Below are 24,252 nucleotides of genomic sequence, written 5' to 3'. Positions count from 1 at the left end.
TCTAACACATTTAGTCAAACTGCTCTGCAGAATGGGACTGGAGTACTATACGTGAGCCCTTAGAGAGAGGCATTTTTTTAAAAAATTTATCTGTTTATGCATCTATTTTTGACTGCACTGGGTCTTCGTTGTTGTGAGCAGACTTTCTCTAGTTTCGACAAGTAGGCGCTACTCTTTACTGCAGTGCCCAGGCCTCTCATTGCAGCGGTTTCTCTTGCTTTGGAGCACAGCCTCTGGGCGTACCAGCTTCGATAGTTGTAGTGCATGGGCTCATAGTTGTGGCAGACGGGCTTAGTTGCTCCAAAACATGTGGGATCTTACTGGACCAGGGATCAAACTTGTGTCCTCTGTATTGAAAGGCAGATTCTTAACCACTGGACCACCAGGGAAGTTCTAAGAAAGGCATTTTCAAAGATAAAAAAAACAAAACTGGTCACCCTGAAAAGGGTGTAAGTCTCAGGTTTGCTCAGTAATCCAAACACAATGGATTCTCCATTCTTTGTACAGTCTCTTGTGAAATATTTGTTTGTTTCATCTCTGTGAAATCGATACCAATGATTTGAATTACCGATCCCAGCTAGAATTTCCTTTTGTGTGGGCTTCCAACCTTTGAGTAGGTCACAGCAGAACAAAGTTTTCAGGACATGTAGTGGGAGAAGGGTGGTGCAGGGCTGGATGCTGGAACCCCAGGTTCTCCCTGGTATCTGATTTTCAAAGATGACCTGGTAACAGGAGTGGCCATCAGCAGGCCATCACCCTGTGGGCCTTGAAACCTTGCCCTCGACCTGGACTTTTCCCCTTCTGGCCACCTCAGCAGAGTGAGGCCTATTCTCTACCTTTCAGACTTCAGTAGAGTAGCAGATACAAAGCAAAGACAGGGACACAGCTCCTTGAAGGAACATCATCTTGCTTCACTAGCCAAGTCTGCTCTCAGAAAACGGGATTTGACATCTGATAGGAAAACAGATGGTGGTTCTGGGACAGAGACGGGCCTTCCCGAGCGCCAGCGCCCTCTCCAAGTACCCGATCAACCGCATGCAGTGATGGATCCTGTCGGAACCCAGTCAGACCGGGAGGATCACGAAGCCCGGGCCAGACTCAGGACCATGTTCTCCTCGGGCACACGCACCTGCTGGAACAGGACTTCGCCATGGCCACCTGAAAGACCCAGAGGGTTCCCCTGAGTGATCTGTCTACCCATTTTCCTCCGGTGTATTTATCCCTTGCCTCAGGTCATCTACAGTAATATTCCTGCCTTTTGGTAGCCTTCTAACTGTGACGTGGTTGAAGGGGGAGGAAAGGCAGGAAGGAACCTGTTAAAGATGGAAAACAATTCACTGATTTACAATATCAAATGAATAGTTTGACCTTCCTATTATAAAACATGACTCTGCCTTAAGCTGCAACTCCCTGGTGATATGTGACTCTAACAATGTAGTGCCCTACCAAAACAGTGAAGGCAAAACGTGAATGTCATCAGCAGAGAGAAAGACTCCCTGTGAGAGAGCCTTCAGGCCAGGAGGCCAGCTGTCCACACTGGGGTCCAGAAGAGAAGGTCTGGAGGGCACTTCCTGCCTCCTGCTCCATCCTCTATGGCCCTGTCTGAAATTTGCCAACATGGATGATACTCATGGATGAGGGAACATGCAGGAAGGAGCACGTGGCCTCCCAAATGTCGCCACACCCTTACAGGTGTTACTTCCTGCACTGGAGCAAGGGCTGCCCAAAGCCTTTTCTCAGGCTCAGACCCAGACCCACACAGAGAGGCAAAGTGCTGCCAGGGGGACCGACCTGGTGCTTCCTCCAGCCCCCACCCCGTCAGCGGCCAGATGGCTTTTATCCTGAGTATCCAAGAACCAAGAGCAAGGACTGCTGCTCATGGGGCATCTGGGCCTGTTTTTCCGATAAACGCGGAGTTGTCAGCGGGGACCAGGGTGCTTGTCAGGAAGGGAGAGAGACAGACTCCCATCATCTGACGCCAGCGCCATCAGGTCTCCTTGTTTATGTAGCCCTGGTTCAGGGAAGCTGAAGCCTGCAAGCAGACAGGGCCCCTTTAAGACTTCCCATGGGTTTCCTTAGTGGCTCAGTGGTAAATAATCCACCTGCCAATGCAGGAAACACAATCCAGTCCCTGATCGGGGAAGATCTCACATGCCTCAGGGCAGCTAAGCCTGTGCACCACAACTACTGACCCTGTGCTCTAGAGCCTGAGAGCTGCAACTCCTGAGCCCCTGAGCCACAACTCCTGAAGCCTGCATGCTCTGGAGCCTGTGCTCTGCAACGAGAGAAGCCAGAGCAACGAGAAGCAACTGCAACTAGAGGGTAGCCCCAGCTCGCTGCAACTGGAGCAAAGCCCAAGCAGCAGCAAAGAGCCAGCAAAGACCCAGCACAGCCAAAATAATAATAATAATTAAAAAAAAAAAAAAAAAGACTTTCCATGATCAGATGAGGATGTGCAGGTCCTTGATCAGCTATAAGAGCAATTGATTTTTGTCCCAGCAAGGAAGAAATCCAACATCATGAGGGCCATTTTTTAAAAAAGCACTGCGTTGAGTTGAAAATATAACTGGGAGACAAGAGGCTGAAAATTGCTACCTTCTCGCTGGCAGCCTGTCCTGCTTTGTTCCCACAGGCAGTGGAAACATGATGGCTTTGGTATAGTCTTCAGAATCAGACCAGTCCTGGACTCTGGGTTCTCTGCTTGCTGTGGGGGGCTAGTACCTTAGGCAAGTGACTCAAGTCTCTTCTGCATTCTAGTTTCCTTCTCTGTAAAATGGAGATAACAAGATGGACTTTCTGGGGAGTGGTGGGGACTCAGTGAGGTGCGGTCCACACAGCACGAATGGAGCACCCTGCAGTTAGCGCCTGGCGAATGAAAGGATTACTACCAGCCCTTCCGCTCTAGCACAGCAGACCTTGCAGCCGTCAAGAATGGCAAGCCCCTTGGTCTTTTCTGGATGGAATAGCAGGTTGTTTAGTCTTAATGGAGACAGCTCTAAGAAAACTGACCACCAGGGTGTATTCCATGCTGGGCGTCTTGTGTTGGCCCCTTCAGAAGCATTCCCTGCCCCACCACTTCTGTGCCCCGGGTGCCCAGGAGCCTGCACGGGCTGTATCCACCAGCTCCCTTGTCTGATTCAGATGGGCTCAGCCAAAGCAGACACCAGCAGATGACGGGAAGAGGGCTGCATGTTAATTCCCCACCTCCCTTCAGCAGAAGGTCAAGGAACAGCTGTATTCCTCTCTCGAGGGCCAGAGTTTTGGTCAGGCAGCCCTCGCCATATAGCAGTGACTGTGTCTAGGTTCTTGTAATTACTCCTTGCCTGAGATGGTTTTAAAACAGGCCTGGAATTTTTTTTTTTTTTTTAGCCTTGTATTTGTTCAAATTAGATGACTAATATTAAAAAATACAAGTGACTTAAGACTTTAGAACTTTTCAGTGAGCACTTACTATGGAGCTGGATATTTGAGGGGGAGCCTCAAAGAAGAGATAGTTGATGGGGAAAAAAGAGTAAATGGGAATAACAAGGGAGATTTTGGTGAAAGAAGTTCACCTTTCAATTTCAAGGAAATGGTTGAACATACAAAAGAAAGATGAAAACTGACATCCTTTTAATACTATGTGCCAAGGACTTAGCATTATTATTTTTCATAACCACGCTGTTGGGTGAATATGATTGTTTCAATTATAGAGATAAGGAATTAAGGATTAGCGAGGTTAACTCACCAGCTAAAGCCTATGCAGTCACTTCAGATCTGGACAGGTCTGCCTGATCCAGAATGTCTGACTGTAATGTGCCTGCTCTTTCTTGCATACCACATTTCCAGAAAAGTGAGAGAGGCAGAATTATGGATGGAGACTCAGAGTGGCACAGGTCCATTGTGAAGATCTGGAAAGACATGCTGGATATAATGGCTGATAGAAGGCAATGAAGGATAACATTTAAGGGAACAGTTATTGGCGTGATGAGGTTCTAAAGGGATCTGATGGTAAAGAAAATGTAGAGCCAATGGGTGTGGGTTTCCTGACGGAAAACTTTATTGTAGGAGTTGAAGCCTTGGCAGGCAGAGATACCAAGAAAGCAGGCTGATCCAGACCACAGACTGGAAACGCCATGTCTTTGCTTTAAATACCAGCAGGGAGAAGGATTCATCATTGCATGACTTTCCAAAATCTTTCCTGGCTTCCAGAGTGTAGCTCGTGAACTTGTCGTCTTTAGCATTAAACCCATCTATTTAATGAGGCCGACAAAAAATAACTCCTCAACCTGGAAGGGGTTCTCTCAAGTGTGGCCCATAGGCGGAGGGCTGGGCTAGATGGACCAGGCTGATCGCCCGTCGGCTGTCATCAGAGAATGGTTCAGAGGGAGGGGAGGCGGCAGCCCAGGAGAACCAGGAGGCCGGGACCGGCGCCAACCCAGTGGGATGGGCAAGGCCTGTTGAGAAGGGAGCTGCCCGGCCAAGAGGGCCGGGAGGCGGCAGCGGGCCCGGAGGGGGAACGGGAGGCGGAGGAGCCGGGTCGAGTGAGGCAGGGGGCGCAGCGAAAGGGAGCGGGTGGGTAGCTCGCAGCCCGGTGCGCCGAGGGGTGGGGAGGTGGCCCAGGTGTGCAATTTTTTAAACTCTTTTTTTAAAATTTGGTTTATTTATTTTATTTTTTGGCTCAACTTCACTGTTGCCCAGACTTTCTCTCGTTGGGGCGAGCAAGGGCTACTCTCTAGTTGCCATGCGTGGGCTTCTCGTTGAGGTGGCTTATCTTGTTGCCCAATGTGGGCTCTAGGCTCATGGGCTCCAGGAGTTGTAGCTCCTAGGCTCCAGAGCACAGGCCCTGTTTTGTGACCCACGGGCTTAGTTGCTCTACAGCATGTGGGATCTTCCTGGACTATGGATCAAATCCGTGTCTCCTACATTGGCAGGTGCATTCTTTACCACTGCGCCACCAGGGAAGCCCTGCAATTTGTTAACACTCCCTGGCGGCTCAGAGGGTAAAGCGTCTGCCTGCGATGCGGGAGACCTGGGTTCAGTCCCTGGGTCAGGAAGGTCCCCTGGAGAAGGAAATGGCAACCACTCCAGTATTCTTGCCTGGAGAAACCCACAGAGGGAGGAGCCTGGTAGGCTACAGTCCAGGGGGTCACAAAGAGTGGGACAGGACTGAGCGACTTCACTTTCACTTTCTTTCCACAAAAAGAAAAGTTTCATCTTTCACCTCTGGAAGCATCTCACTTCTAACAATTATAATCCAGGTGGAAGTGGCACTGAGTGACTCCAGAGACGAGGACAGAAAAGGTGATCAGCTTGTTCCTGGCCCTCTCCCCTCAGAACACACACCTTTGCAGCCCTGAGCCACCAGGTGTGAAGTTCAAGTACCCAGAAGCTGCCATACTGGAGAGTCCAGGTGTGAAACGACAGACACACAGAGAGAGGTTCAGCTCTCCTCTGCCCCCTTGCAGGAGTGTGAGCAAGGCTTCAGGTGATCCCAGGCCTCGGCCTGCAAGCCACCCCCGGGGCTCAAACAAGCATTCTGTCCCCAGAATGCAGATTTGTGAGTAAAATCATTGCTGTCGCTGTTGACAGGCACACAGTTTTGGAGTTATATGTTGTGCGGTAGTTACAACTGGAGCCCGTGCTTGCACCTTCGGACCTGGGGGTGGTACCAGCTCCTGCTGTTGCACAGGCTGCCCCCACATCATGGAGAATTATTAATAACTGGCCCAAATGTCAATAGTGCCAATGCTGAGAAACGCTGCCTTAATGGCCACACACAGGCAGCATCTTATCTAGTGACTAGAAGGGCACTCCTAGGGGTTGTGCAAAATGGAACTTTTTTATCGGAAGAAGGGTGGGGCAAGGGCGCTATTAGCAGAAGTAATTAACAGATTGTTTTCTGGCCAGGATATCTTTTTGGAGTGAGGGAACAGACAAAGATACTGTTGTGTCGGTTGCCTCTTCATCCACTGGGCGGGGCAAGGGAAATGGAGAGGGTCCACATGACAGATTACTTCTTTGGTGCTGACCAGAAAATTCCAAACTGGTTAATTAAGATTGCATTTCTATGAAAGTCAAAACTGCAATTAGAGGACTTCCCTGGCACTCCAGTATTTAAGACTCCACACTTCCACTGCAAGGCGTACAGGTTCAATCCCTAGTTGGGGGACTAAGATCCTGAATGCCATGTGCTGTGGCCAAAAAATTAAAAAACAAAAAAAAAGTAAAAAAAAAAAATCTGCAGTTAGGTTAGATATTAAACCTAGGTTTGGTGTCATGGGCATTAGCACAAGTGATGCCATTTAGGGCCAGTGATTTTTCTCTTTAATAATATATGTTATATATATCACTATATAGAGATATATATCACTCTCTATATCACTATATAGAGAAATCTTTTATTTTCTTGACATCAAAAATTGTCTTCCACCCTGACCCCAGCGCCTGACACTGCCTTCCGCAGAACAAGACCTGATTTTGTTTGATAAGAATTTTATATGTATCTTGTGGAGTGAGTCCAGTCATGTGCTGATAAAAGTTTAAGAACTAGCTTCTGAGGGTGGGAGGGAGGATGATTTACAGAACTATCCAACTTCTGTGGGGTAAATACTACAACCAGAGCCCATTTCAGGCTACCACCATGTTTTCACCGAATGGGCAACCAGGAAGAAAAATGCTCAGATCTTTCAAGCCTGAGAAAGCCAGTTCCAGTGCCAATTCCCAGCCATTCTCGACAAATAATTGGATATTGAACTACTTTCTTAAAAAAAAAAAGTCGGAGTACAATCAGCCATCTACTGAGCTTTTCTCATTTTGAGTGGGATAGGCAAGTTGAGAGCCAGAACTGAGTTCTTCCAGACCATGGAGGGGCGTTTATGTTGTGATGGGGAACCCAGACAGAGACAGGGAAGGGGGAGGAAGAGAGTGGAAAGGAGAATGATATTTAGAGAAGAAATTCCAGCAGAACTAAGATGTTTAAAGGGAATTGCTAAAAAAAATTAAAAAAATAAAGGGAATTGCTTTGGCATTTGCCATGAGGTATGCAATGTCCCTATGAGATGGACACAGTGGTAAAGAATCCACCTGCCAATGCAGGAGACATAAGAAATGTGGGTTCAATCCCTGGGACAGGAGAATATCCTGGAGGAGGAAATGGCAACCCACTCCAGTATTCTTGCCTGGGAAATCCCATGGACAGAGAAGCCTGGTGGGCTATAGTCCATGGGATTCCAAAGAGTCGGACATAGCTGAGCACACACACACACCAGTACACACACACATGCAATATCACCCTTCTGCCACACCGTCTCCAAAAAATCTTCAGTAAAACTTTATCGCTCCATCACCGATAGAGCTGGTTTCCTGGCATTGCATTTAGATTCCGAATGCAGCCTCAGAGTGGACCAAGGGTGAGAGCTGTGATTACCGCTAGGGACCTTGCTGCATCTAGGTTATACATTTTCCGGTCACACTGGATTATTTTTAGTCATGAGCATGCATTATTCAAGTTGTCAGCAAAAATATTTTTTAAGTTACTTTCACCTAAGAACATAGAGTTATTTTCTTACCCAACTCAGATGAACATGACATAGAGACCCTTGTCTTTGCAGGAGGGAATCAAGTCCTGGAATGAAATATAAAATCTCCCTAAAACTTCTTGTGTGCTTCCATTGTGTTTTTTTACAAACCTTTGGCATAACCTCAAACATGCTAATAAGCCTCCCAAATAGCTTTATAAAGAGTAGAGAGCTGTGCAAACTTGCTCTGTGATTCAAGTTCCTGAGATCATGCTGATCCTGTGGGCTAGAAACTTGGATGGAAGGCATTCAAGTCTCTGGCATGTTCCTGCAACATGCAAATATGGATTGTTGTTATTGCTAAGGTCCAGGACTATAACTAAGAAACTGACACACACAGAGAGACAGAGAAAGAGAGGAAAACAAAAGAAACCACATCTTCACACCTCACTATAGGTATACATTTCTTGGTTTTGGGTAGTTGCTTTCTTTATTTCAGTGGTTTCATGGCCAGAGTCTGTCAGGCTACAGTCTGTGGGGTCACAAGAGTTGGACACGACTTAGTAACTAAAACAACAATAAAAACAACCTCTCAAATTCACCCTCTTAGCTGTTCTCGATGATGGGTACTCCTGAGGCTGGCACCCACCAAACCAGTCTGGAAGAAAGGGTACCCAAGTTTGCCTCAAAGGCGCACAGACTTGATGCTGTCTGCCTTGATCAGTACATTTTCTAGTTTCCAGTCAACCATCCAGTCTTGACCATGTCCCTTCTTTTTGCCTTCTAAAGTTTCTCCCTTTCCAGTCTCTGCATGCCTAGAGTGACACACAGCCTTGCCTGGGTTCCCAGCTGCAGGGTCCATCTAATGCTTGCTATCTGATCCCCACTACCTGCCTAAGCTTCCTCCTTGCGGAGGACTTCCAAGACTGCAGATCCTGAGGGCAGCCCTGATGGCTAACATCGTGCTATTTTATATCCTCCATCTCTCAAAGGTTCTGTTGACCTAAAATTAGTGCACCCAGAAGGGGCAGTTGGAGTCAGTACAGAATAATGAATAACAAAACATGGGGTTGAACGGCAGGTACACATAGCAGACAATGTGAATTGTGCCCCTGGAGGAATATCCCAGCTCTGCAGTCCACAGAAATGATTTTCCCTCCCTTTCCCCAAGGTTGAGCAACAGGGTCAACAAAGGTTGTCTAGCCAAAGCTATGGTTTTTCCAGTAGTCAAGTATGGATGTGAGAGTTGGACCATAAAGAAAGCTGAGCACTGAAGAATTGATGCTTTTGAACTGTGATGTTGGAGAAGACTCTTAAGAGTCCCTTGGACTACAAGGAGATCCAACCAGTCCATTCTAAAGGAAATCAGTCCTGAATATTCTTTGGAAGGACTGATGCTGAAGCTGAAGCTCCAATCCTTTGGCCACCTGATGTGAAGAACTGATTCATTGGAAAAGACCCTGATGCTGGGAAAGGTTGAAGTTAGGAGGAGAAGGGGACGACAGAGGATGAGATGGTTGGATGGCATCACTGACTCAATGGACATGAGTTTGAATAAACTCTGGGAGTTGGCAATGGATAGGGAAGCCTGGTGTGCTTCAGTCCATGGGATTGCTAAGAGTCAGACATGACTGAGTGACTAAACTGAACTGAAATGAGCAGCAGGGTGCTCCTACAAGCTGTGTGACTATGAACAAGCCAGTTTATCTCTCAGTGCCTCGGTTTCATCCTCTATAAAAAAGAGCTCAAATGCAGTGCTTACATCACAGGACTGTTGTAAGGGGAAATGCTATGTAAAGGCAGCATAGTGCCTGGTACATTAAAAATGTTCTATACGCCTTAATAGTTGTTATTTTCCAAGTATAAACTCGATGGCCAACCTTCTTTAAGTTGGGTCAGAGATGCTGTCTTTCTACATGTTGGTGGGACCAGCAGTAATACTCCGGGGTTGCTAGGAGTTTGTCTGGGCTGAGTTAGAAGATCCAAGATGTTCTCGCTCAATATTTGGGTGGGTGCTGACTGTCGCCTGCGGAGCCTCAGTTCTCCTCCACGTGACCTCTCGTCTTCCAGTTAGCCAGCCCTTCACCAGCACTCATCCAGGAGAGACCAGAAGATATATTTTTTCCTCCCCTAAATGGTGGGGCATGAAGATAGGAGATGCACTGAAAGTAGCAGAACCTGGAGCAGCCACGGGACCACTGGGTAGACTGTGTCACGGGGTTGTTGTAAGGATTAAATGGAATAGCACGTGTAAAATGCCTAGAACAGTAGTCGCACATAGTAGGTACACAATATGTATGTGTAAGCAATTGTACTCATGTTGGTTTTTAACTTAGATTAAAATCCAACCTCTTTATTGATCAACTACAAGGCCCTGCTCGAACTCTGTCCACCTTCTCCAGCTCATCTGCTCCACTCCTCCTCACTGACTTACCTCTGGAAAACCACACTGGCCTTTTTCTTTCCTAAAGATGCCAAGTTTGTCCCTGCCTTTGTGCTTGCCATTCCCTCAGGCTGAGCTCTATCAGCAGCTCGACAGACAGCTAGCTCTATCTTGTAATTTACCTCGTGGTTCAAATACGCTCTCCTATGTGGGTGACCACACAACCCAAAATTAGCCACCCCTACTGATTTCGTTTTTCTCTCCCACCACCCTGGCATTTCTACTGTCTGTAAACATCTTGCTCATCTGCTTAGCAGCTGTGTGATGACATCTTAAGAGCAGGGACCTTATATATCTCCTTTACCCCTGGAACGCAAACTCCTAAAGTAATGCCCAAGGTGTAAGTCAGCACCCTATAAATGTCTGTTGGCTGAAGGACTCGGGTGGGGCTCGCTTCCCTTTGGATTTATCAGCACTCCACTCTGTGAGAAAAAAAAATCTTCTCTATAAACTTGAGATGACAGTGAGTTTCTGCAGCAGAAATATTTTTCACATTAAATAATCGGATCCAAAAATGAAGTGGCTTTCAGGAGCCACGTGTGGAGGAAGTGCCATTTTTAACAAAGGGCTGAGAGAGCTGCGGTACCAGCTGATCCACTTGGCAGCCTCGCCACAGATGCCCGGCAAAGCACTATACCTACGGGCAGATTTTTTTCTGCACATTACTACCCTAGAGCGAGCTATGCGTGATGTCCTAACAGTTGTATGTACACATACTTTCGGGAGAAAGGGAATACTTACTGTAGGTTTTAAAATTTTCTCATTTCAGAAGAACCACAGGCTCAGTATAGAAATTTTGGAAAGCGAAAGCAAAAAACACAAAGAAAGCACTAGTCTTCCGAACAGTGGAACATTCCAATCTGTGTTTTTCAGTTTTTGTTTTTTTTTCTCTTTGAATGTTTTACAAATGAGTCTGTGTCACATAAAGCGCTTTGGAATTGTGTTTTTCCAGAGGCGGTGTTTGCAGGATTTGGTGACTGACTGGCTGTGAAGGATGAAGGAGAAGGAGGAGTCACAGACGACCCTGAGGTTTCTCCATTTGTGGCTTGTTGGATGGTGGTGCAAACAAGGACACAGGAGCAAAAGTAACCTTGGTGAGAAAAGCAGTGTGTTCAGTTTTGGATCTGATGTATTTGAGACGCCTCTGGGACAGTCAGTGTAGATATTTGGTGAGTGACTAGATGGTCAGCTATGCAGTCAGGAAAGATGATGGACTGCTGAAGGAGGTCTGAGTGTCACTGGAACAAAGGCAACAGTCAAAGAAATGGAAATGCGTGAATTCAGTTATGGCAGACTTCTTCCACCCCAGCAGGCCCAGTGCTCAGTGCTCACAAAAATGTGAGCAGAAAGTGAGTGAAGGGGTAGGCAGAAATTAGGGAGAAACGTCAGCTACTTTGTTGTCCTTTCATCAGCCACTAAGTTGTGTCTGATTCTTTCACGACCCCATGGACTGTCTCCTGCATTGCAGGCAGATTCTTTTACCACTGAGCCACCAGGGAAGCCTGCAGTTACTTTGTTGATTGAAAGTGTGTTAGTCGCTTCATTGTGCCTGACTCTTTGCAAACCCATAGACTGGGGGCCTCTGTCCATGGAATTCTCCAGGCAAGAATCCTGGAGTGGGTGGCCATTCCATTTCCTTCTCCAGAATATCAAACCAGGGTCTCCTGCATTAGCAGGCAGATTCTTTGCCATCTGAGCTTGTGGTGGTTTAGTTGCTCAGTCATGTCCAACTCTTGCGACCCCATGGGCTGTAGCCCGCCAGGCTCCTCTGTCCATAGAATTTTTCAGGCAAGAATACTGGTGGGTTGCCATTTCCTTCTCCAGGGGATCTTCTCGACCCAGGGATCAGAGGAAGCCTCTGAGGGGTAGCTTGCTTTTTGCTGCCACCTACTGGCTGTTACTGGAGCAATTCCCGGGAAACAGACCTACCTAGCATGCCCAGGCATTGCAGCTGGGTAAGAGCAGCGGTCAGGTGAGGCTGGAACCTACGTTTCTGACTCCGAGTTCACTGACTACGACCAAACCGATATTGCTTCTTCTTTTAATATTTCTTTTTATTTATTTATTTGGCGGCATCTAGTCTTAGTTGCAGCACTCGGGATCTTTGATCTTTGTTGCAGCATGTGGGATCTTTAGTTGCAGCATGCAAACTCTTAGTTTCAGCTTATGGGTTCTAGCTCCCTGACCAGGACTTGAACCTGGGTCCCCTGCATTGGGAGCACAGTCTTGGCCACTGGACCACCAGGAAAGTCCCTGAGGAGGCACTGTTATCATCTCTACAGATGAGGAAACTAAGGTTAGTTAAGAAATTTAAGAGGCCTTGCGAATAGCTGAGAAAAGAAGAGAGGTTAAAGGCAAAGAAGAAAAGGAAAGATATACCCATCTGAATGCAGAGTTCTAAAGAACGGCAAGGAGAGATAAGAAAGCCTTCCTCAGTTATCAATGAAAGAGAAGAAAACAATAGAATGGGAAAGACTAGAGATCTCTTTAAGAAAATTAGAGATCCCAAGGGAACATTTCATGCAAAGATGGGCTCAATAAAGGACAGAAATGGTAGGGATCTAACAGAAGCAGGAGATATTAAGAAGAGGTGGCAAGAATACATAGAAGAACTTTACAAAAAAGAGCTTCATGACCCTGATAACCACGATGGTGTGATCACTCACCTAAAGCCAGACATCCTGTAATGTGAAGTCAAATGGGCCTTCAGAAGCATCACTACGAACAAAGCTAGTGGAGGTGATGGAATTACAGCTAAACTATTTCAAATCCTAAAAGGTGATGCTGTGAAAGTGCTACACTCAATATGTCAGCAAATTTGGAAAACTCAGCAATGGCCACAGGACTGGAAAAGGTCAGTTTTCATTCCAGTCCCAAAGAAAGGCAATGCTAAAGAATGTTCAAACTACTGCACAATTGCACTCATCTCACACGCTAGCAAAGTAATGCTCAAAATTCTCCAAGCGAGGTTTCAACAGTACATGAACTTCCAGATATTCAAGTGGATTTAGAAAAGGCAGAGGAACCAGAGATCAAATTGCCAACATCCATTAGATCATAGAAAAAGCAAGAAAGTTCCAGAAAAACATCTATTTCTGCTTTATTGACTATGCCAAAACCTTTGACTGTGTAGATCACAACAAACTGTGGAAAATCCTTAAAGAGATGGGAATACAAGACCACCTGACCTGCCTCCTGAGAAATCTGTATGCAGGTCAACAAGCAACAGTTAGAACCAGACATGGAACAACGGACTGGTTCCAAATTGGGAAAGGAGTACATACGTCAAGGCTGTATATTGTCACCCTGCTTATTTAACTTATGTGCAGAGTACATCATATGAAATGCTGAGCTGGATGAAGCACAAACTGAAATCAAGATCGCTGGGAGAAATATCAATAACCTCAGATATGCAGATGACACCACCCTTATGGCAGAAAGTGAAGAAGAACTAAAGAGCCTCTTGATGAAAGTGAAAGAGGAGAGTGGAAAAGTTGGCTTAAAGCTCAACATTCAGAAAACTTAGATTATGGCATCCTGTCCCATCACTTCACAGCAAATAGATGGGGAAACAATGGAAATAGTGACAGACTTTATTTTCTTGGGCTCCAAAATCACTGCAGATGGTGACTGCTGTCATGAAATTAAGAGATGCTTGCTCCTTGGAAGAAAAGCTATGACCAGTCTAGACAGTATATTAAAAAGCAGACACATTACTTTGCCAACAAAGGTCTGTCTAGTCAAACCTATGGTTTTTCCAATAGTCATGTATGGATGTGAGAGTTGGACTATAAAGAAAGCTGAGTGCCAAAGAATTGATGGTTTTGAACTGTGGTGTTGGAGAAGAGTCTTGAGAGTCCCTTGGACTGCAAGGAGATCCAACCAGTCCATCCTAAAGGAAATCAGTCCTGAATATTCTTTGAAAGCACTAATGCTGAAGCTCCAATCCCTTGGCCACCTGATGCGAAGAACTGACTCATTGGAAAAGACCCTGATGCTAGGAAAGATTGAAGGCAGGAGAAGGGGACGACAGAGGATGAGATGGTTGGATGGCATCACTGACTCGATGGACATGAGTTTGAGCAGGCTCCGGGAGTTGGTGATGCACAGGGAAACCTGATGTGCTGCAGTCCATAGGATCATAGACAGTCGAACACAACTGAGCAACTGAACTGAACTGAAGAAATTTGCTCAAAGCTGCACGATTAATAATTAACAGAGTCATGCTTTGAATCCAGACAGTCCAATGACAAGAATCTCTACTCTTAATTGCTTCATTTTACTACTTCTGAAAAGAAGCAGCTGGTAACATGCATTGGAGTCAGTCAGTAGAGAGAGGCAGTGAGTGACATGGAGAAAGATGAAAAATAAGGAAGCTGAAAATTAAAGATAAGTTTTTCCTGTTGTAAAATTTACTGAGACCAGACCCTGTAAGGGGGGGGAGGGGTTTCTTACATTCCATTTTTTCATGCATTAAATTTCCTTAATGATAATATATGACTATAATTTTCCAAGGATCAGAAGAGAAATAAACTAAACATGGGTAATTCTCACATTCAGTTGTATACTGAGCTACCCCTCTTTTTGCTAAAGTGTTTTAAATACTGTCTTTAAAACAAAGCGTCCATCGAGGGAGGTTCAAAAGGGAGGGGATATATGTATACCTCTGACTGATTCATGTTGAGGTTTGGCAGAAAACAACAAAATTCTGTAAAGCAATTATCCTCCGATTAAAAAATAAATTAATTAAAAAAACAAAAAGAGTCCAGAAGAGCTTGGAAGGGCGAGTTTTCCAAGCAGTTTATCTGGGCACTTGCAAAACTTTTTTCCTGCCACGTTCACCGCCCTCCTCCCAAATTGGAAGACACAACTTCAAGTGTACCTTCCTGTGCCAAGACCAGCCGTCAGAGTGCGCTGCCTAAGTTTTTCTGTCAAGGCAAGTCCTTTTGTTGAGACTTCTTTATATACAAAGACAAAGACCATATCCGTATGTGTAGATGAGAGATTCTCCACCCCAGCTTTCTTGAGCTTTTGAACCAGATGATTCTTTGTTGCGGGGAGCTGCTCTCTGTGCGCTGCAGGGTACCTAGCAGTATCCTGTCCTCCTACCCACGAGAAGCCAGTAGCACCACCCTCATCTGTGACAGTCAAAACTGTCTCCAGACATTGCCGTCATCCCTGGGAAGTCACAATCACCCTCAATCGACAGCCACCAGCATAGATCAATGACAGTTTACGATTAAAGAATGCCCACCACCATCTGTGAGTAGGAGTGTACATTGGCACAAACCATTTCAAGAGTGATTTTGAAAGTAGGCTTTGGAAAGTCATCATTACAATATTCAAAATATTTTCATTTGGAAGAAAAAGAAAAGGATTTACTGTTTATAGCCCCCGAAATAGAAGATTCGTTAGGAATAAAGGTTTGACGGTGTATTAAAAGATTTTATTTTCCTTGAATGATAGGCACAGATCTGATGGCTGCCAGCTCCCCCAAATCCCTGAAGCAACTGTGTGCAGGAGAAGCCCTCCGGTGATTGATGGGAGGTGTGGGCCTCTGGCTTAGTCTATACTTTATTTCCTGGACTACAGTGATTGGTCCAAGGCTGAGCCAATCAGAGTGCCTCACTTGGGTTCTTCTAACTAATCTGAGGGGGCCTGCTGGCGGGGAACAAGGGCATCTCTTCTCTATGATCACAAAGAGGTAAAGATGTGAGCCCAGCGTCTGATAGCCATGCCCCCACCCAGTGAAAAGCTGTTCCAAGAAAATGAAGCATAGAGAGCAGCATGGGTGAGAGACACAGAGAATCCTTTCGATGTTCCAGTCTCAAGTTCTGGCCGTCCCTGTGGCCAACTCCGGCCAGCACGTTCCTGTGGTCTCATTGTGTGAGCCAGTTTATTAAAGCTAATGCATGTTGGATTTTTGTCTCTTGTAACCATTGGAAATTTTTATATACAGTTTTGGTGTTTTTTTTTTTTTAATATTAATGTTTCTTTATTTGGCTGTGCCGGGTCTTAGTTGCAGCACGTGGGATCTTCGGTCTTCATTGTGGCACTTAGGATCTTTAGTTGTGGCATCCGAGCTCTTAGTTGCAGTATGCAAGCTCTTCGTTGCGGCGTGTGGACTCTAGTTTCCTGACCAGGGATGGAACCCCAGGCCCGCTGCATTGGGAGTACCAACTGCTTGGCCACTGCACCACCAGGGAAGTTCCCAATTTGGGATTTTTATTTTTTTAACTAAACTTTTTATTTTGTATTGGAATATAGCTGATTAACAGTGTTGTGATAGTTTCAGGTGGACAGCAAAGGAATTCAGCCATACATATACCCGTATCCAATCCCAACCATTGAATTTTAACTAAAACACCTTAGCAAAGACATAAAAGAGAATTCACATAATGAACAGGAACACTGGTAAAATTTTCACTCATAAATGTTCTGTGCAAACCACATGGATACAAATCCACCTATTTTGTAAATTCTAGTGTGGCTCTGGAAAACTCTAAGCAGATATGGCTGCCTCTTGCCCCATACAGATAAAAACCACAATGGCGCCCATTGGTTCAAAGGATTTATACCTCCTGAAGGTTTCACATCCATTATCTCATTTTCCTTCTACCAAAACTCAACCAGACAGGGAAGGAGACTTTAGCATCCCCATTTCCAGGTGAGAAAGTGGAGACACCATGTGGCTAAATGACTTTTTTATGTAATGCAGGGGTTGGAACGAGATCAGCAGTTCTTAAATTCAATCAGTCACGAACTGTGTCATGACTGATTTGATGCTGGTGGTTAAAGTACCGAAGCAGGAGAATGATTCATCTTTTTAAAAATAACACATTATCCTTGTAACAACCTAATTCTCACCAGCATTTGGTATGCTTTCCTGGCTAGGAGAAAAGGAGTGGGGTTGCAGCTGGCATAATCGGAATTCCCATGGGGGTGTTATGCATGTGAATAGTCAACCATGTGCATTCCAACAGTTTGGGGGGAAAAAAAAAGTTGAGAGTTAATGGATAAGCCAGGCCTGGAGGTTGCTTCCAGCTCTAAAATTGGATGATTCACCCAAAATAAACTGTGAGTTGATGGCATACAAGATCAAAACAAACCACTCTTCCCTGTCCATGGATCTTACTAAGGATCACTTACTTTAAAGCGTCGTAGGTTGAATCATAAGATGTATTGTACAAAACAGGATGGTTTTGTTTTTAAATATTTATTTATTTGGCTGTCCCCAGTCTTAGTTGCAGCACATGACATCTTCAATCTTCATTGCAGCATGAGGGATCTTTAGTGGATTAGCTGCAGCATGTGGGATCTAGTTCCCTGACAGGGATGGAACCCAGGCCCCCTGCACCGGAAGCATGGAGTCTTAGTGACCGGACCACCAGAGAAGTCCCCAAACCAGGATAGTTTTAGGAGAAAAAGGGGCATCAATGGAATGGAACATCAGGACAACATATTAAACGGGAATTGTGTTGAACAAATCAGGACTAGAATCACCCTACGTATATGTAATGCAAGATGTGTATGCTTCAGTCGTGTCTGACTCTTTGCGACCCTATGGACTGTAGGCTGCTAGGCTTATCTGTCCATGGGATTCTCCAGACAAGAATACTGGAGTGGGTTGCCATGCTCGCCTCCAGGGGATCTTCCCAACCCAGGGATTGAACCCAGGTCTCATGTCTCCGGCTTTGGCAGGCGGGTTCTCTACCACTAGCGCCACCTGGGAAGCCCCAAGTACATTTACAGAACTGGAAACTGCCAGACCTGCCCCAAGGAACATCATTCTAATGGTGAATTGGATGTGTTTTGGTTTCAGTTCCCCCAAAAGCAGACTCTAAGACAAGGATTTTGGTGCAAGTAGTTGATTAAGGAGGTGAAGGAGAGTGGGGAAGTGAGGCAGGGGAAGAAAGGTAGCCAATAAGAGTATATCCTCAAAAAAAAAAACAAACAAACACTGTATATGGAAAGGAAAAAAAGAGTGTGTCCTCAAGCCAGCAATTGCTGAGGCCAACTGCAATAGAATACCCGAGCTTGTCACAGAGATGTGCCACCCGACATTCCCCCTTTAAGGAAGGGCTTGCTGTTCACTCGCAGGGAGTGGGGTCAGCAGATGGCCCCCAAGCTCCTTCAGGGTCTGTCTTAGGAGCAGAGCTGCCTTGCTCAAGGTCACACCCTTTCCAGAGCAGCCTGCACTGCTGAGCAACCAAGGCAAGGCTGTGAAGGGTGCCCGTCTCCTCCAGATGCGGGGCACTCTGATGGGCAGTCCTCACTCCACACCTTCACCCTGGGTTGGCCAAGACTTGGTCAAGCTGGTACTGCAGCCAGACTTTTCCTTGCCTTCCAGAGGGGCTAATCCCTAATAAAAACCCTGTAAGTATCTGCTTGCAGAGAACCAGTCCCAAAGCCATTCCTCTAGGGAAACTCAGTGTATTAATAATTTTTTTAATACCTTAAAAAATTTTATTTATTTATTTATTTATTTGGCTGTTTCATGTCTTAGTCACCACACTCAGGATCTTCAGTGTTTGTTTTGGCCTCCGGGTTCTTTTAGTTTCGGCAGGCGGAGTCTTCATTTGCAGCATGTGAAATCTTTAGTTGCAGCAAGTAAACTCTTAGTTGTAGCACATGGGATCAGGTTCCCTGACCAGGGATCAAACCTGGGCCCCCTGCATTGGGAACTCGGAGTCTTACCCACTGGACCACCAGGGAAGTCCCTAATCATGTTTGTTTGTTTGTTTTTTAATTTTCTATATCTTATGAGGTTGTGACATCTTGGGGGACCTTGCAGATTAGAGGAGAGACTGCATTTATAGGGTTAGCTAATCCCTTAGAGGAGGTGGATTGCTTGCTGGAACATGTCTAGTCATGCAAAGGCCATCTGACTCAGTGTCATATCCAACCCACCTGCTTATCTAACTCACACACCAAGCCAATAGTTGCTACCTCCTAATCACCCCGGAATCAGGTACCAGACAACCGAAGACAGCTCCTATGCCCTAGAGTCCTCTGGAATTACGCAAAGGAGCCCATCCTAAATGGTGTACGCTGTCTCTCGTTTTCTGCAGAAACTCTAGTAAAGGCTGTGGCTTAGGCTTTCCAATTATTCCTGCTTCTGCCTCCTGATCAAGACCTGACCCCTCCCCTGTGGCCCTGAGTGGCGTGGTGTGTCCCCTTTTCTCAGGAAGGTAAGTAATAAACAATCCATTCAGTGGCACTGGCTTCTCCATGTCATTACTCAATCAGAGAATTGCCTATAGCACCTTTGTTTAAAACTGCCCCCAATCTGAAATTCTTCAAAAGGTGAAGAAACAAATGAAAGCAGCCAGTTTGAAAAGTTCAAACTCTGTATCATTCCAACTATACGACATTCTGGAAAAGACTATACTCAAAAGTAAAAAGGATTCTAGTAAAAAGAAACAGGAAGAGATCAATGGTTTTCAGCACTTTGGAGGTGGGAGTGAAGGGTGAATAAGTAAAGCATAGAGGATCTTCAGGGCAGTGAAAATACTCTGTGATACTATAATAACAGACATATAACATTACATGTTTGTTAAAAGCCATACCACTGTATAGCACAAAGAAAGACTGGAGTATAAACTAAGGGCTTTAGTTAATAATTATGTATCAATATAAATTAAAAATAACCCTGAATCAATATTGGCTCAGCAATTATAACAAATATATCACACTAATGTATGATGTCACTAAGAGGGGAAATTGTGAGCAGAAGGGAGAAGAGGTATATGGCAACAGGCCTGCCTGCGTGCCAAGTTACTACAGTCGTGTACGACTCTTTGTGACCCCATGAACCGTAGCCTACCAGGCTCCTCTGTCCACGGAATTCCCCAGGCAAGGGTATTAGAGTGGGTTGCCATCTCCTCCTCCAGGGGATCTTCCCAACCCAGGGACTGAACCCACATCTCCTATGTTTACTACATTGGCAGGCAGGTTCTTTACACTAGTACCACCTAGGAAGCCCAGCAACTCTTTGTACTATCTGCTCAATCTTCTGTAAACCTAAAACTGTTCTCAAAGTAAAAGTATGTGAAAGAAGAAAGATGGTGGGGGCAGGGGGGAAGATCGATGTTTGCTCCAGGACAGGTATATCAGGGCTCAGACAGAACAGGGGGAAATTTAAATTAAAAAAATAATAATAGAGGTAACCCACAAGATACCACTTCATAGTCATTAGGATGGCGATGAAAGTGAAAGTAAAAGTCACTCAGTCATGTCCAACTCTTTGCGACCCCATGGACTGTAGCCCGCCAGGCTCCTCTGTCCATGGGGATTCTCTAGGCCAGAATATTGGAATAGGTTGCCATTTCCTTCTCCAGGGGATCTTCCCAACCCAGGGATCAAACCAAGGTCTGCTGCATTGCAGGCGGATTCTTTACCATCTGAGCCACTTTATTATTTTTTAATATTTATTTATTTGATTGCGCCGGGTCTTAGTTATGGCATGCAGATCTTCAGTCTTTCATTGTGGCATGTGAACTCTTAGTTGCAGCATATGGGAGCTAGTTCCCTGACCAGGGACTGAACCCAGGTCCCCTCCATTGGGAGCGCAGAGTCTTAGCCATTGGACCACCAGGGAAGTCCCAGGATGGCGATGGTTTAAACACACACACAGAATAACAAGTAGTAGTGAGAATGTGGAGAAATTAGAATTCTCATACATTGCTGATGGGAATGTAAAATGAGTGTAATCATTTTGGAGAACAGGTGATTCTCATATGACCTAGAAATTCCAATCCTAGGTAAGTACCCAAAGAAATGGAAAGTGAGGACTTGAACAGATTACTTGTATGTAGGTGTTCACTGCAACCTTATTCACAATAGCCAAAAAGTAGAAATGGCCGAGTGTCTGTCCATGGATGAATGGATAAACGAAGTATAGTGTATCCATACACCAATGGAATATTCTTCAGCCATGAAAAAGGAAGTATTGATACATAGCACAACATAGTGAAACTTAAGATCATTTCTGGTAATCGAAAGAAGCCAGATTGGAAAGGTGACATATCATATGATTCCATTTATATGATATGTCTAAAATAGACAAATCCACAGAGATGAGTGGTTGCCAGAAGCTGGGAAGAGCGGGGAATAGGAAATGACTGCTAATGGTATTGGAGTCTTTGGGGGCAAAGGAACAGTTCTGGAATTAGATAGTGGTGATAGTTGCATAACATAGTGAATATACTAAAAACCACTGCCTGCAGTGCAGAGTTGCAGGCAGATGCAAGTACTATCCCCTGGTTGGGAAGAACTCCTGGAGGAGAGCATGGCAACCAACTCCAGTATTCTTGCCTGGAGAATCCCATGGACAGAGGAGCCTGGCGGGCTACAGTCCATGGGGTCACAAAGAGTCAGACATGACTGATGCGACTAAACACGCACTCATTGGTTCATTCACTTTAAAAAGGGTGAACTTGGCTGCCAGACTTGCCCTCTGTAATGGCCTGTACTCTGTCCTTGGAGTGTGTTTCTCTCTAAATAAATCCACTTCTTACTTATAAAAAAAAAGTATGAACTTTATGTTATTCCAATTATATCTTAATTTAAACACCCATAAATAAAAGAAGTGCCAAACTATTTCTCTCTCCTCCTTTGCTAAGATCTATATGAAAATGGAGCTTCCTAGAAGTAACCTACTTATGGGTAATGCTGATCTGTTAAGTGGAAAAAAAAAATTGTCTTTCAGAGGCTACACTTTAATTTCTACCTAGTGTTTTATTAAAACTACTAGGGAAATGTCACAGCCAAAAATAAAAAAGGAGGGGAGATGTGATAGCTCAAAAAAAACCCAATCCAGATACCTACATGCCTATAACCTGCCACTTAAACAACAACTTCTTTCTTTCCTGTTTCTTTCTTCCCTTCCTTCCTTTCTCTGTGCTGAATCTTAGTTGCAGCATGCGGGATCTTCAGTTGCAGCATATGGGATCTAGTTCCCTGACCAGGGATCGAACCTGGGTCCCCTATGTTGGGAACGTGGAGTCTTAGCCACTGGACTCCATCAGGGAGGTCCAACAATTTCTGATTCATGAGATATAAAGCAGTCACTCAGTTTCTAGCATCTGAGTTTCCTGGGGAACCCAGTTTCTCAATAGGAGTGTTATGAGAACAATTTGCCAGGACGCCTACAAGCAAAGATTGGGTTCACAAACAGGCTGCATTTGAGTTACCATTGGGTGTTCTGAGATGCACAGAGCCTGCTGGATATACACTTTAAAACACCATCTCCAGATCTATCTTTAGTTCCTGCCTCCCAGCTTTTTACACTCATGAAAATAAGTGCATCCACATGATAAGGGCAATTTTGCCCTTAGAAAACACACAATTCCAGTATGCTGATGGATTTCTAAATGGTGATCCATGGGAACCCTTATGGATATAGGTGATCCAAGTCCCATTCTTTCATTTAACAAACACTGGCTGAGCATCTGCTATGTGCAGGCAATATTTTAAGCTCTGGGTTCAAGAAAGAAGGGACCAGAGAGTCCTGTGCCTCTGTTTCTGGTCACAGAGTCAGTTTATAAACCCACTGCATAACTTTGTGATGCTCGACAGAACAATAATCAAATGCCTTCAATGTGCCCTGCACAATGCTAGAAGCAGGTAAAAGAGGCCCTGGTCCAAAAAGTTCACAGAAGGGGAAAATGGTCAATAAATAAAGGGAAAATGTTAAACCTTGCTAGTGTTTATTTATTTATGCGCTGCTGTGTTCCAAAAAAAGATTTAAGGCAGCTTACAAGGATACATAAAACACAGCCAGAAATCCATGGCTGATTCATGTCAATGTATGACAAGACCCACTGTGGTATTGTAAAGTGATTAGCCTCCAACTAATAAAAATAAATGAAAAAAAAAAAACAAAAACACAGCCAGATTGCATAAATTGTAAGTGGGAGAGAAGGGAGAGAAAGAAAAACAAGAAGGAGGACTGCAAATGGGGCCAGAAATGAGACTATGTGATAACTTCCTCTATGCTAGATGCTGCTAGGGTCCTGCCCAGAGTCCCTCAGTCCTAATCTCTGTACACAAAAGGAGGCTCATTGCTACACCTGTGACTCTCTGAATGAGGGCTTTGTTCTGGCTTGGAAGGACACCTGGCCAGCAAGCAGTATGGCCCGGGAGTCGCAAGGAGTTTCTGTCTCTAGAAACGGCCCCACCCAGTGATGGATGGAGTTGGTAGATGAATATCCCAGCTTCCTCTCCTTCCATGGAGATAACATGCGGCTTGTTCTCTGCAGCCTCCCAGTGCCCCCACTCCAAGGATGCTGAGCTCCAGTTGCCCATAGCAGTGACTCACTTGCCACATGCCCCTTATTGGATCTCTTCCTTTCTGTGTCTCCCTTTCCATCCTCCCTACTGTGCTTCCTGGAATCGTCTCCCAAATAAACTACCTGCCCTTGAATCCTTGTCTAGAATGAGCTTCGTGGGGAACCCAACCCAATATAGCTCACCATACCCTCATCTGCTATTTATTGAACCTGTATCCCCTGCATCGGAAGGTGGATTCCTAACCACTGGACCACCGGGGAAGTCCCTATGCCTTGTTTTGAGTTTGACTTGTTTGACTGATCTTGTCTTTCCTTTTGGGCTTCCCAGGTGGCTCAGTGGGCAAAGAATCTGCCTGCAATGCAGGAGACCTGGGTTTGATCCCTGGGTTAGAAAGATCCCTGAAGGAGGGCAGGCCCCACTCCAGTATTCTTGCCTGGAAAATCTTCATGGACAGAGGAGCCTGGGGGGCTACAGTCCATGGGGTTGAAAAGAGTTGGACACAACTTTTGATGAATTATCTCCTAGTGGTGGGGGGCAGGGGAGGTGGTCCTTGGGCCCTTGGTGCAAATAGTATACATTCAAGGTGTCTTGGTGTATAGCAATATTAACTAAAATACTACTGAATACTGGAGGACATCTACCCAAACCTATCAGTTCTTCTTTCTGGCAATTATAGGACAGGGTCAGCTGTCCACTGATGCTACCGCTGGATCATCTGTATGAAAAAAAAAAAAGCATCTGTTACTTTTGTGGTCTAAAACCACCAAAGGCTCCCCATTACCCATAAAATAAAATGTAGATTTCTTAACATGACTTACTGGCTCCTGCTTGCCAGTCCTGTCTCCTCTTCTTTTCCCTTTTGCTCACCACATCCTCATCATATGACTTCCTTTCTGTTCCTCAAACACACCAAACTCTTTCCCAGAGTGTGCCTTCTGCCGGGACTGCTCTTCCCACGGCTATTTGTGTGGCTGACTCCTTTTTCCTCAAATGTAATTGTCCTCTCAGAGAGATTGC

The 24,252-nt window shown here is 45.3% G+C and overlaps 1 long non-coding RNA gene across 8 annotated transcripts in view; it reads left to right on the top strand.

Moving 5' to 3' along the window:
* LOC133056470 (uncharacterized) overlaps positions 1 to 24,252 on the top strand; it is a 91,243-nt gene that overhangs the window by 53,684 nt on the left and 13,307 nt on the right. For 5 of the 8 annotated variants that reach the window (XR_009692826.1, XR_009692821.1, XR_009692824.1 and 2 more), the window contains 2 exons: positions 10,895 to 11,036; positions 15,962 to 19,133. This is a non-coding gene — a long non-coding RNA (uncharacterized LOC133056470). The remainder of the gene's footprint in view (positions 1 to 10,894; positions 11,037 to 15,961; positions 19,134 to 24,252) is intronic. The other 3 variants (XR_009692823.1, XR_009692825.1, XR_009692820.1) reach the window with 2 other exon arrangements.

Source organism: Dama dama, chromosome 5, assembly GCF_033118175.1.
Source record: "Dama dama isolate Ldn47 chromosome 5, ASM3311817v1, whole genome shotgun sequence".
Classification (NCBI taxonomy): Eukaryota; Metazoa; Chordata; class Mammalia; order Artiodactyla; family Cervidae; genus Dama; species Dama dama.
This window is presented reverse-complemented; position numbering and strand designations above follow the sequence as displayed.